The sequence below is a fragment of the Periplaneta americana genome, chromosome 5, assembly GCF_040183065.1.
Source record: "Periplaneta americana isolate PAMFEO1 chromosome 5, P.americana_PAMFEO1_priV1, whole genome shotgun sequence".
NCBI classification, from domain to species: Eukaryota; Metazoa; Arthropoda; class Insecta; order Blattodea; family Blattidae; genus Periplaneta; species Periplaneta americana.
In genome coordinates this window covers 170,016,987-170,031,133 of record NC_091121.1, presented here as the reverse complement: position 1 = coordinate 170,031,133, position 14,147 = coordinate 170,016,987, and the positions used below count along the sequence as shown (strand labels likewise).

At 35.4% G+C, this 14,147-nt stretch overlaps 1 long non-coding RNA gene across 1 annotated transcript in view; it reads left to right on the top strand.

Moving 5' to 3' along the window:
- The first annotated feature begins 586 nt into the window (after nt 1-586).
- LOC138700552 (uncharacterized) overlaps nt 587-14,147 on the top strand; it is a 424,767-nt gene continuing 411,206 nt past the window's right edge. The window contains exon 1 of the long non-coding RNA XR_011332390.1: nt 587-701. This is a non-coding gene — a long non-coding RNA (uncharacterized lncRNA). The remainder of the gene's footprint in view (nt 702-14,147) is intronic.

Genomic DNA, 14,147 nt, shown 5'->3' with positions numbered 1-14,147 from the left:
ATTTATCACTGTTTAACATACACTGCTTATACACACACATAGTATCGTTGTTGTCCACTTATTAGCAAGTTTCTAGTTGCCATCTAGTCCTTCTCGAACGAATGGATAAATAGAGAACTCTGGGTAACGTACCCAACACGTAGTTCTAATGTTTACCACCGACGATGTCGGGCGCTGATCATCTTATTTGAGCCCTCTGCCATCAGATGGTGCTGACCGCAGTTTCGCATCCTATTATATATTTATCATGGTCTTGGTATGAGTTACGGCGCACACAGGCATTTGGTTTGACGAGATAACGAATTACCTATATGTCGAAATAAGGGAAAAATAAAATATGAGTGTTTCATGACCCACACACCAGTTTGAGAGGGATCTATCGACAAAGAAATTGTAGCCCAGTAATAGATAGTGGAAATATACGCTGTAACGATTCTTCGTTATGGAGTGTATAGGTAGAAAATGATATCCCATCAACATAGCTGCTTCTTGATGGGCAATAGAGATGATAGAGGGTACACTGTAAGAGTACAAATAGAATCAATCAAGAGATGTCAATGTGGGAATTTGTTGGGTGCGCAGGTGCTGCTGTTCCCAGAGGAGGGATGGGCCCGTAGCGCGTCCTCCTCGTACTGGACCCTCACGCCCGCCTGGTGGAGTCGCAGCCGTTGCAAAGTTGTAGAAGTCGCCGGCACCAGAAGGTGAGTCAACATGTAAAAAACTCTTTCTTCTTGTTCTGAGAGAACTAGTTAAATTCGAATTGGAGGGAAACTGATTTTATTAACTATGTTTTGATTTGAGAACTGGGGAGGCTAAAGTAAGGTTTTTGAGGCGTTCCCATTTCCCGGGGACAGTCCCGAATATTGCTTTATGTCCCCGAACAAAATTCGTCCCCGGAATGTCCCCGAATTTAATAATTTGTCCCCAGATATCCCAGAATTTTAAGTGTTAATTATTATAATTTTATGAAAATGCTGTTGAATATCACAACACTATTATTCTACACTCTCGCGGAAAAATGAGAACTGCTGTCACACTTCACTTTAGCACGACAATGAATAACACAAAGCTGAAGCTCCAAGTTAAAAAAAATAATGGAGGAAAATTATCTCTGAAAGGTTGTAAATGTATAACTTAGAAAGCATGTTGGAAATATTCAGATTGTCAATTAATATAGATAAACACAATATAATATTTGTTACTCAGTCAAATGACAAATCAATGTAAAATAATGACTTATATTATATGGTCATTAAGTTTTATATACATGAGCTACAAATTGCAAACGTTTTCGCCCATTCAGGCATCTTCAGGCACAATTATACAATATCTCAATATCAAACTGTGTAGCTATTACATTGGTGGTAGATAAACTGTTTAAGATTAATGGTGTACAAAACATCTCCACAATTAAAATGTAATAATATTACAAGTCATAAATTAAAATAATGTTAAAAACCACGTAATGTTGTAATTATGACTTGTAATATTACATTTTAATTACGGAGATGTTTTTGTACACCATTAATCTTAAACAGTTTATCTACCACCAATGTCATAGCTACATAGTTTGATATTGAGATATTGTATAATTGTGCCTGAAGATGCCTGAATGGGCGAAAACGTTTGCAATTTGTAGCTCATGCATATAAAACGTAATGACTATATAATATAAGTCACTATTTTACATTGCTTTGTCATTTGACTGAGTAACAAATATTATATTGTGTTTATCTATTGTAAATGTGTAGTCTAACATGCTGGATCACACCCCCCATAAATTTGTATACCTGACCCTCTGAGCGTATTCCGAATCTCAGCGCTGAGCAATCTGATGGCATCATGGTGTTCCGAATTTCACCGATGGAGTCATTGATGCTCCACCGGTGTCGCACCGGTGCCATCAGCTTGCAGAGGTGGTGGCAGTCTCCATCAGCCGCCATCAGTGAATCTGATTGGTTCTTGTATAGGGCGGGAATTAGCAGACGAATGACATCGTGCACTGTTGTGTCATGGCGGTGTGTTCTGCTGTATTGTTTGTAATGAGCACAACGTAAAAACAATATGTTAATGGCTTATTAGCGAACATGTCAACGGACCAGTTATTACTACCGGTTCAAGAAATAAATTGTTTATGCTCTTTTTTTGTTTAAACGAGATGGCAGTACGGAAATTTCGCAAAATTTTGCTAACGTACCATAGACAACAACTTATACAGTCGCCATGACAGCCATCGATCCTTCCAATAGTTTTATTCCTATTTCGCTGCAGCGTGACGTCATTGTTGTATCCGGTCCGGTGAGATTCGAAATACGCTGTCTGTCATTTAGCTCCCTCATGGTTTGTTTCAATAGGAAACTCTTAAAAATGCAAATAACTCCTTCTATAAATTTTGTATGACCCAAAAACATGACACGTGGAATTTCAATTTTTTGTTTATAGACAGATAAAAATCCTCATGAAAAAATAATGAATGTTTTACCCCCAGTTCATTTTAAGCTACTAGAAGGACATATATAGTTAGACTGGGTTTTACTCAATTAGTATAGAAGAAAGAATATTCTTTCACATTTTAAAGTAACGAAGTTGAAATTATGAACTGTCATGCCTTTCAAGTAATTTTTTAACAAATGTCAATCACAGAGAAATGATAACAATTTACTAAATTCTGAAAAATATTAGAAACATAAAATATTGAATTGTTAAAAATTCAGATGTGATACACGAAAACGGATTTCATTTTTGCAATCAACGTAAAATTCTGATTCAGAAACACTGACCTTTTACAAAACAACAAAACTCATTCAGACCAGTGTAGTCATTACCAAGCTGCGGATTTTTAGGCACTAAAACACTTGAAATAGGTAGACAAAATAGGCATTCAAAATTCTAAAATAGGCATTTAAGAAGGCACTAACAAATTTCTAATTCTCAGCGGCTAACACGACCATAGCGTAGCATTATACACTACTTACTATAGAAATATCATTATGGCAGTGAATAACTAAATATTGGTCCAAATGTAATGAGAACTGATGTCTATTTTCTGTAAGAATGTTCTTAAATTGGGAGAAACTCTCTTCCGCTTCACATGAAGTGATGGGGCAATACTTCTGAGATCCAATCTCAGCTGGGGACCAAACCAGTGGGAACACAGTAACGTCAATGTATTTTCCAATCAGTGCTTCTGATGACTTCTGCTTTGGCATATCTCCACGGTATAATTTACGTATTACAGCAGAAATTTCAACTCCATACTCAATTCCCAAACTCACAAACCGGATACACAGTTCAAAACAACTACCCTAGGCAACTACCACAATGATTCATGCGGATTTCGAAATACAGTTTTCTCTATTGGTTAATTTTAAATTATTCGATTTCTCCGCGCTCTGGTGGCAATAAAACGTAACACACAGAATTATTGATATTTCTATATCATTTCCCACCGTTAGATAAAAAAGAAACAAATTACAGATTAAAAAAATGTCGATAGAATGGTTAGTAAACTCAAGTATAATATATAATACGGATATTTAGGCAACTTTTAGGCATTTATAAGCAAATACGCATTTATTAGTGAAATAGGCAATTATAGGCACTATAGAATTCGCATATAATACTCACAATGTCTTGAAATGGATATGTAACCTAAAATCTTCCGCCTTCAGGTTAAGGATTAAAATAGGCATATAGGCATAAATCCGCAGCTTAGTCATTACCAATATCAGTAACGATTTATTCACAATAATGAAGCGATTTAATACTAGATGTAAGCCGTACTTCCTAATAATCTCGCAATAAATCGCCATTAATTAGACATTCACAAACACTGAAACTCCCTAAAAATGTGGTCAGAATGGTCTAAGATGGACATTATATATTTCATACAAAAGGAAAAGAATTACCTATCTCTCTTCTGGGATTCGTACCCCGGTGTAAGTCCGTTTAGTATGAAAACCTATAGCATGGACGAGAGCAGAGGATTTTATACATTTAATATTAAGGGAATGAAACTGTTTAAAGATGGTGAAAATATCGTGGTCATGTTACTATTAATTAACGCGGTAGAGCATTTCTTGTTCACGATGAGAGATACTAGGAGCATGTAGAAATAAGGTCGATTGTAGGACGGGGAAGATGATGACGAAAGATAATTCGGAACACAGCTTCCTGTTCAGTGGTATCGCATTTCTCTCTTATCGCATCCGATATTTCCGTTTCCTTCTAATAAGTGAAGCTGAGGCAATAATCCCGTCGTTAAACTTGATAGTTTTCTTCAGTTACGATAGAAAAGTTCGAAATATATCACTAATGGCAAGGGCTAACAGCGTCCTTACTTTGGGAGGAAAAGAGATCTTGCTTTCAATCTGTTTCATACATTCAATTAAAGACCTGAATACTAAACTAAAGTGAGGAACTTTCTAAGAAGTGCAATCAAAACCTTGCAATTTCGAGAAAGCCGATAGAAAGAATGAAGTACCGGTACCATAGTTTCCCCTAACTATGGTCCACATTTGTCACATTTTCCTTGGTATATTCAATACTATTCATCCAGATTAAGTGAAATTTTGGCTTCGGACTCTTGTAAGTATATATTAAATAAATATTGACTTATGTGTTGGAAATTGTTTAATTACAAGTGTTGAAAAAATAATAAGCATTGGTACATAGTTGTATTCTGAGTTGCCCAACTATGGTCCACTTATATATTCATGCTTGAAAGCAATAATGGACTATAGCTGGATCTGTAATTATTCGTAAATCAATAAATAGAGTTTCTAATTTAAGGGTAGAAACATAATCGAGCACAGAAATATTAAAAATAAATGAAAAGTATGTGGATTCTTTTTATTAGTACACATTGCATAAACACACAATAAACAAGTGAAATCTGAAAGTAATTTTCCTGCAATAATGAACAACTACACTCACCGGTAAAAATACCGGGCCACCTAAAGTTTCTCTTTTTCTTTTATGAGGTGAGAATCAGAAAACCCATTATGAAATAAAGAAAACATTGCTTCCCAGAAAAAAAAAACTCTTTTTTATTATCACTTGCGCTATTATTTTCAACGCCAAACAATGAATATAATTAAAAGGTGTAATAACTTACAAATTGTTTCAATTTTCTTCCAAATGTTCAACTGATTTTGTGGCCACCCAGATGTTACTAATAGCGGATATTGCCTCCCCTCAGTAATTACCGCTTCTTACTATACATGAAACAACAGCTTCATTGTTCTTCACTTCCAAAACTTTTCCTGGCCACAATTCCTCCTAAGTAACTACCATATAACTATGTGCCTTTAGCATTATTTTAACAGGTTTCGTCTTCTTTTCCACATCTGACTCACTGTCTGTAAATATGGAGAGTACACCGGAAACATCATAATCTGTATCCAATTCAATTTCATCGCTCTCATAGTCACTTACAGGGACGGTTGTGATTTTTCTACGTTGAAGTTTTCGTTTTACCGGACCATTATCCGTGCTAGTACAATTGATGCTGGAACAGCCTGTTTATTTACTGGACTATAATGTTAAATGGTGTTTTAGAATATACTGAGATACCGTATTTGCAGAAGTAAATAATCAAATTGTTCACATTTCATTAAAACAAATATTTATAAATGAAATACAACTATGTTCCACGAAACATCGTGGTACATAGTTGAGGACTGACTTCTAGCCTTGAGGTTAAACATTTTTCACGCAGAGTCCTTAACCTCTGCCAGTGTAATTATTACGTGAAAGTAAACACTATATAGCCAGGTTTAATTGTACAAACAATCATATATCTATAATTTACCAGTTCTACAGAGGAGAGCTTAATAAAACAGACAATCACAAACTGAATGATTTCGTGTCTTCACACATCCAATAGAACGATGCACACTGACCTTGTTAAGCATCCATATCATTGCCTCCTGTAATGGTAGATGGAAGCATCTATGGGGAACATAATTACATCATAGTGGCGTCTTAAATGGCAAACGCCGAACTCTTGGAGGACTAAGTAGTAAATAATGCGTTTTGGACCATAGTTGGGTGCCTGGACCATAGTTATGGGAAATTACGGTACTATATTATTGTAGACCTGTAGTTTCGGCAGTGTCGAAATTTTGGCAAAGATTGTGAGCAAATAAATGTTATGCATGTAAATAGCAGCATAACAAGATTAATTAAATGAAAAAATGCACTCTTTTTATAATTTATACGCTTATTATAGGATCAATCCTTGTAAGTTATGCTACAACAAGAATACTTAACAGAAGTCACCTACTAATATCTATTTAGAGAGAACCAGAAGTTGAAATATTGGTTATTGTTTATTGTTGTTTATTATTAATAAAATAACATGGACAAAATACAATCTTAGTTCTTCCCTGAAGGAGTAAAACCCTCGTGCTAGATAAACAAAGATAAACAAAAAGATAATATTTTGACACAAACTGGGTCAAGAAAAAAAAATTACAGGAATAAATTAAATTTAAAAATACAATTTCAATTTTAACAATTTAAGTCATACAAATACATATACATAGTAAATCAATAGGCTATATATTATTTAGAAATCAAATTCCTAACGCTATTTTTGAAATTTCTGATACTAAAATTTTCGAAATTTGGGTATTTATCTATTATTCTATTGTATAACCTTGGACCAAAGTAGAGCTGTGCTTGTGAAACACTTTGGTTCCTCTAGTCGTATAAAATCGGATCTTTTAGTTCCATATTTATGATGATACAATTTGAATTTATTACGATTTTTATGTATGTAGATTAATAAGGCAATATAATACATCTGTTTAATTTTCAAAACATTAAAATCAGTAAACAAAAGCTCGGATGAGTAATCAATTGGTTTATTAAGGCATATTTTAATTATTCTTTTCTGAATAAGTATTAGTGGAGTGAGATTAGAAATACATGCATGTCCCCACCCTATAATTCCATACTGGAGAATGGATTGAAATAAAGCTAAATAAAAAAGGTAAAAGTTAAAGGTATCCCCGTAACATGCCATGAAGGCATTTGGGGGGCATGGAGGTAGAGCCCCATGCTTTCCATGACGTCGGCACTAGAATGAGGTGGTGTGGTCGGCACCACGCTCTAACCGCCTTTAACCCCCGGGAAAGACCCGGTATTCAATTTTATAGGAGACTGAGTGAATCTCGGGGCCGTTCTGAAAGTTTGGCAACGAGAAAAAATCCTGTCACCACCTGGGATCGAACCCCGGACCTTCCAGTCTGTAGCCAATTGCTCTACCAACTGAGCTACCCGGCCGCCAAAGCTAAATAAATGATAGGTAAAATATTAATTGGTAAATATGACCGAAATATAACAAAGATATAAATTGTTTTACGTAATCTATTGCATTAATATGTAATTTGTTTGTTCCATTGTAAGTGTTGGTCGATTGTAATAATAATAATAATAATAATAATAATAATAATAATAATAATAATAATAATAATAATAATCTGCAACTTTGAGCAAGAATGTTAAGTTGAGAGGGACAAACACTATAGTGAGGATCACGAAAGAACAGGTCCTAAAAAGCAAATATTGCCGTCTTGTCAGTGTTGCAAACTGTTACCAGATATCACACGATCCTACGTTCTGAATGACTTATTTACTTACCTTACTTTACTTTTATGAAAAAATTCCAATAAAATAATTAAATACTAATAAATCAAAATATATATAAAAAAAATTAACAAACTTGAAATGATAGTTATTATGAAACCAACACTAATAAAAATAATAAAAATTATAAAAATATATAATAGAGCTTGGAATATAATATAACATAAATGTTTATTTTGTTGTTCAATCTTGAAGTGACTTACCAGTGTTTTAAAAAACATCAGTAAATTTATAAATATAAATATTCATTGTCCCGCGCCGTGGCGTCGTGGCTTAGCACTCGCATTACGGAATGCGCGCTGGTTCGAGTCCTCATGGGAGAAGAAACTTTCTCATGAAATTTCGGCCAGTGTATGGGACCGCTGTCCACCCAGCATCATGATGCACTTGGGGAGCTACGATAGTTAGCGAAATCCGGTTGCAAATGCCAGCTATAACGGCTGGGGGGATCATCGTGCTAACCACACGATACCTCCATTCTGGTTGGATGATCGTCCACCTCTGCTTCGGCATGTGGACGTGAGGTTAGCAGCCGGCTGGTCGGTCTAGGCCCTTCATGGGCTAAAGCACTATGGAATTTTTTATAAATATTCATTTAAGTTAAGGTTAAAATTATGCTAACTTTTCGCCCCTTGGTATCTTCAGGCACTTAATCAAATTATATCATGTAATACATAAATTTACAAAAAATGGAATGACTGTTGAATATATACATATAATCTTAAAACTAACAAATTAAAATCATGTGTACAAATTAAATGATAAACTATACAAATGAATGATAAATTTGTACACTTGATTTTAATATGTTAGTTTTAAGTTTGATTAATGTAGGAATATATATTCAGCAGTCATTTCATTTACCGTACTGTAAATTTATGTATTACATGATATACTAATAATAATAATAATTTATTTGAACGATCATAGTAATGGTACACTTTTGGTTCGCACTCCCGATGAAGAAGATTAAGTGCCAGAAGATACCAAGGGGCGTAAACGTTAGAATATTTTAAAATTAAATTCAATGAATATTTAAATTTATAAATTTTATTGATGTTTTTTAAAACACTGATAAGTTATTTAGACTGAATAACAAAATAAACATTTATGGTATATTATATTGTAGCCTATATTGACTTGTCTGAAAATTATTACCACAATGCTTACTAAGATGTTTATGTTGGAAGGTTATTCTAAATAATTCAATAATTAGTAACATATTTTCGTAGGCAAACTATAGGTATTAGTCTGGCAATATGAAATTCATTGGTTTGACTAAACAATTGAATCACGAGACCTAACCTAAGAATATATTTTATTTGACTGCATGAAATTATTAGTACTAACTCCGAAAACTTTCCTGAATTACAACCACAACGCAATACATAAAATAAGTATTATGTATTAATATTAATACTGATATTAATTAATATTAGTATGTTCAAATTTCACTAGCTTCCAGTAACCGACTCAGAAGTCTAGTACAATTTTAATTTCGTGGAACTCCAATACCGACAACATTTGTCTCAGCTGCCAACATACCAGTTACAAAATCACTACCATTTGTAGTATTTGTCAGTATCGAAATTCGAAACGAAGTTGGCAAAAGAAAATTCAACCTGCAAACTAGAAAACCACCACAATCCACTAGGATATGTAGTAATGGGGGAAAAATGGTTACGTTTCACCCTTGGAGTACGAAGTAAGCTGACCCGGACTATATTCAGATTCCTGTAATGGAACCAGGTTCAGCTGGATTTGTGGCTGGAAATGCGACCGTTTCAATGATACAAGAGGTCTTTGTTTTTGTTCCGTGATATTTTTAATTTTCGTTTCCAAGACTATTGGTTACAGTGAAATAAAAGACTCACTTCTTCCGATTCCACGTGTCAGCCTTTCTTGAAAAGTTGCCAGATTACAGTTGCAGGCAGATCTTGACTGGCGTGTGCTTAATAAACGAACATTCATGCTAAGTCAGAGCAGTCTATGTTTTGCTGTTTAATCAAGCTATTAAAAGCTCAAAGATATTTTCAGAATTCTTTTACAAACCCCTGTCACAGGATGTAATAAATTGAGAGTAAAACTATTATATATATTTTTATCGCACCATTTTACTACCATTTAAGTTCAGATAGATTCTAAGGATACGAGATTCTTAGGATACATAGTAGCGGATGTCCAACAATTAGGTTGATCCGGCAGTATTTCGTGTCGGCAAAGCCCTATACAACCTGAATGTTAGTTATATCTTTAACAACTTATATTACTCACATACTTTAATTACTTATTAGAAATAAGCAAATGGTAGTCACGATTACATCAGACGTATCGAAATGTTCACCATATTCCTTTAGGGGAGAGTCGGGTAGTATCGGACATCGGGTAATATCGGACAGTGAGTTTCTTTCATCTACCACACGATGATAGTACCTGATTGACATGGTTACGTTTCTGTGATGTCACATAGAGAAACGTAACCATGTCATTCAGGTACTACCATATGGTGGTAGATGAAAGAAACGCACTGTCCGATATTACCCGATGTCCGATACTACCCGACTCTCCCCTACACATGCATCATTATCTTTGAATAGACTGTAAGAGAATTCGATATTTTCAATTTACTGCATTAAAAATATTTCTAGAGGAATATTTTCCTTGAAATCCTCCAGGTTACGTCAATTGTTTCAATACACTTTTTGTTTAAGGACAGTTCACAAGTAAAAGTCACAGGGATTTTGGTCCGGCGATCTAGGAGGCCACAAATCCTTGCAATTTATTCTGTGGAACACTTAATGCACGATATTTCTCTTTCCAAGTTTCATAAAAATTGTTTTTCACGTAACTGTCGTCGATGAATATTCTTTGCTCTAAATTAAATAGGACTTCAACGAAATTTATAAGAGTATACAATGAATTACACACACAAACCAAAAAACGTACGAAACAAGCACTAAAACTGAACAGCGTACGAAACACTGGTAGCATGACTCACGGCGCCGATCTCGACGAAGCCAGGAACGTAGTTCGTCCAGCTACGGATGTTTATGATCAATCTAATTGGCCGGTATCCGACACGAAGTGAAATTTTATTACAGTATACTATAGTTTCTTTCTAAACACCCCCAAATGTCACACAACTGTTGGATTAAAACACAACAGAAATTTTGGACCCAGAATATATAATGCATTAATTAGAGCTTATCTAGAACTAAGTACACTGAACACACATAGGTTTAAGAGACAAAGTGGATTAATTATTTAACTGTTTTGTCTTTTCTTAGGCTTTAGAGTTTAAAATAATTGTAATCTAATACTCGTGTACTTTGTATTTTCTATATTTGTATACGTCATTACATGGTCTGTATTTTACTATATATTAAAATTATTGTGCTAAATTAACACTCTTCCATTTTATATAAGTAGACTGAACTGCGCCCGAGCACGAGCTTCTGCTCTTTCGGACTGCAATGCCTAGTATAGTATAAACCTTGTGTATTAAAGAAATAAATTTGAATAAATTTGATATATTAGCTTGAAAAAAATTATAATCTCGAAAAATACAGTTGTACATTATATATTGTAACTCTTTAAACTAAACAACAATGTAACTTTATTATCTCAACAATAGGATTTGCTCTCCACACAGTAACACAGTGTTCGTTATTGCACTCCACAAACGACAATGACAATTTACTTGGACTATTACGAACAACAATGAACTGTTAATCTTAACTAATATTTACGAAGCACTATTTACAAATCAGAACTGTCAGTTCTCAGTTCACAGTTCTTCTGACTCAGTCACTCGCGTTCACAGAATCTCGAACCCCAGACCTTCAGAGACAGTCCACTGTACTCGAACTCAAGTCCCTCCAACTGCGGTCCACTGCACTCGAACTCAGGCCTTCGGATGCTGACACAGTTGCGGACGCACACTCAAGTCGAACTCCGGTACACAAGACTGGCAGGCTTGCTCTGTTCACAACGCTAGCTTACTGACTGGCTGAATAAACTGAAAAACTGCTGAAGTTCGCTCGCGTTTCTTCTTTTATAGCTAAACCATAGTTGCGAGAAATTTCTAGGGTGTGCAGAGATAGCTCTCTTGAATTATCTGGATATCTCCAATTCGACGGACTTCTGGAAGAGTCGGGAGGGTCCGTCCCCCCTTCGCTCCGCACGTGGCAGTTGCGCGCGCAACCTCCCCTCGTCGCGTTGACGTAATACACCCCCTCTGCCCTTCAGCATGCAGATGCTCCCCGTACCAGCGTCTCGTCTGCCGCGCGCCATGTTGGGCGCGTATTCGAACCCCGTTGCAGCTGTCACAATATATTTGATCTACGATATTTTCTCAAACGTGTGTAGGAAAATAAACTGTATGAAATGAAATTCATTAGTAAATGGTGAGTTAAAAATAACATATTTAATTTAATTCAAATAAGTAATCATAAAAAATTATGAAATTAAAATTACGAAATTACAATGCATTTGATTTCAGTATATAGGCATACAAACATAGGCCTACTATAGTCTATAAATGGTAAATACTCTGTGACATTTCCCTTTAAATGAACTTTCTTTTCACTTACAAGATCTGTTGAAATGTATAAATATTTTTGGTTTACATCTAAATCTCCACTTGCCTTAGGCGGCACGGTCCGAAGGTTCGAACCCGCCTTCGACGTGGATGGATGTCCATCGTTGATGCTCTGTCCTGATTGTTTGTGGAGCCCCTACGTTCTCCTGATCCTAGGCTTGAAGAAGGCCCACATAATATCTGCCCGTGTCTAGTTTATTTGATTCATAGAATCACCCAATCTTCTATAGGTATTGGTGTGTAAGTCCTGCTACTAAAGCAGGAGGTTAAACGAAAACGTAAAAGGAAATCCAAATCTCTCTCTCTTTTTAGACGTGACAAACCGAATAATTAAAGTTATCCACATTTATTTTATGTCCTATGATAAGTTAATAATCTGTGCGTTTTTAGAGAACATAGCTTTCATTATTCCATTATCTACGGTGTGTGCAAATACTTACGCCCGATTTATATTCATTTAAGCATACTCCTTGCACAGTATTATTAATTCACAAACGATTAGGGAAAACACGGGAATTTTACTGGAAGCAAGTAAAGAGATAGGTTTGGAAGTAAATCCCGAAAAGACAAAGTATATGATTATGTCTCGTGACCAGAATATTGTACGAAATGGAAATATAAAAATTGGAAATTTGTCTTTTGAAGAGGTGGAGAAGTTCAAATATCTGGGAGCAACAGTAACAAATATAAATGATACTCGGGAGGAAATTAAACACAGAATAAATATGGGAAATGCCTGTTATTATTCGGTTGAGAAGCTTTTGTCATCCAGTCTGCTGTCAAAATATCTGAAAGTTATAATTTATAAAACAATTATATTACCGGTTATTCTGTATGGTTGTGAAACTTGGACTCTCAATTTGAGAGAGGAACAGAGATTAAGGGTGTTTGAGAATAAGTTTCTTAGGAAAATATTTGGGGCTAAGAGGGATGAAGTTACAGAAGAATGGAGAAAGTTACACAACACAGAACTGCACGCATTGTATTCTTCACCTGATATAATTAGGAACATTAAATCCAGACGTTTGGGATGGGCAGGGTATGTAGCACGTATGGACGAATCCAGAAATGCATATAGAGTGTTAGTTGAGAGGCCGGAGGGAAAAAGACATTTGGGGAGGCCGAGACGTAGGGGGGAATATAATATTAAAATGGATTTAAGGGAGGTGGGATATGATGATGGAGAATGGATTAATCTTGCTCAGGATAGGATGGCAGGCTTATGTGAGGGCGGCAATGAACTTCGGGTTCCTTAAAAGCCAGTAAGTAAGTATTATTATTATTATTATTATTATTATTATTATTATTATTATCATTATTATTATCATTATTATTATCATCATTAGTGGTAGCAGCGAATTATTCTTCTACAAACTTAATTTTCAACAATGTTAGAGGATTTCAAAATCTTTCGCGTCTTTTGAACAACCCTGTACTTCAGATTGGCAATGCATTTTGCACACAAAAGTATAATTATAACTCGACCATAGAACTGTTAGAAGTTAAAAGTGAAAATACCGTAACAGTATTGAGTGGGAAACTTAGGTAGGTTGATACTTGATAACAGATTGGCGAGGTTACGACAGGAAATTCCCCACTCCTGCTACAGTACTGGTATTGTTTCCTTCAGCGAGTTTTGGCTCAATGTATTCCAAACGCTACACAATGTCCCCAGTTCCCCTCCCTTAGAATGCAATGCGAGCCAATAAAGGCCCTAAATATGTCAACAGCACTGCCGCTACTATCCATTGCTACTTGAAACAGAAACACAGCGATTTTCTGTGCCGATAAGCAATTAAACTTGTGCTGGTTATTGCTGCGTTACCTTGGTAACACCGCCGTTAGAAATTATAACGACTAGCAGCCTGTTCCTACTCCGTAAGACTGCATTCTC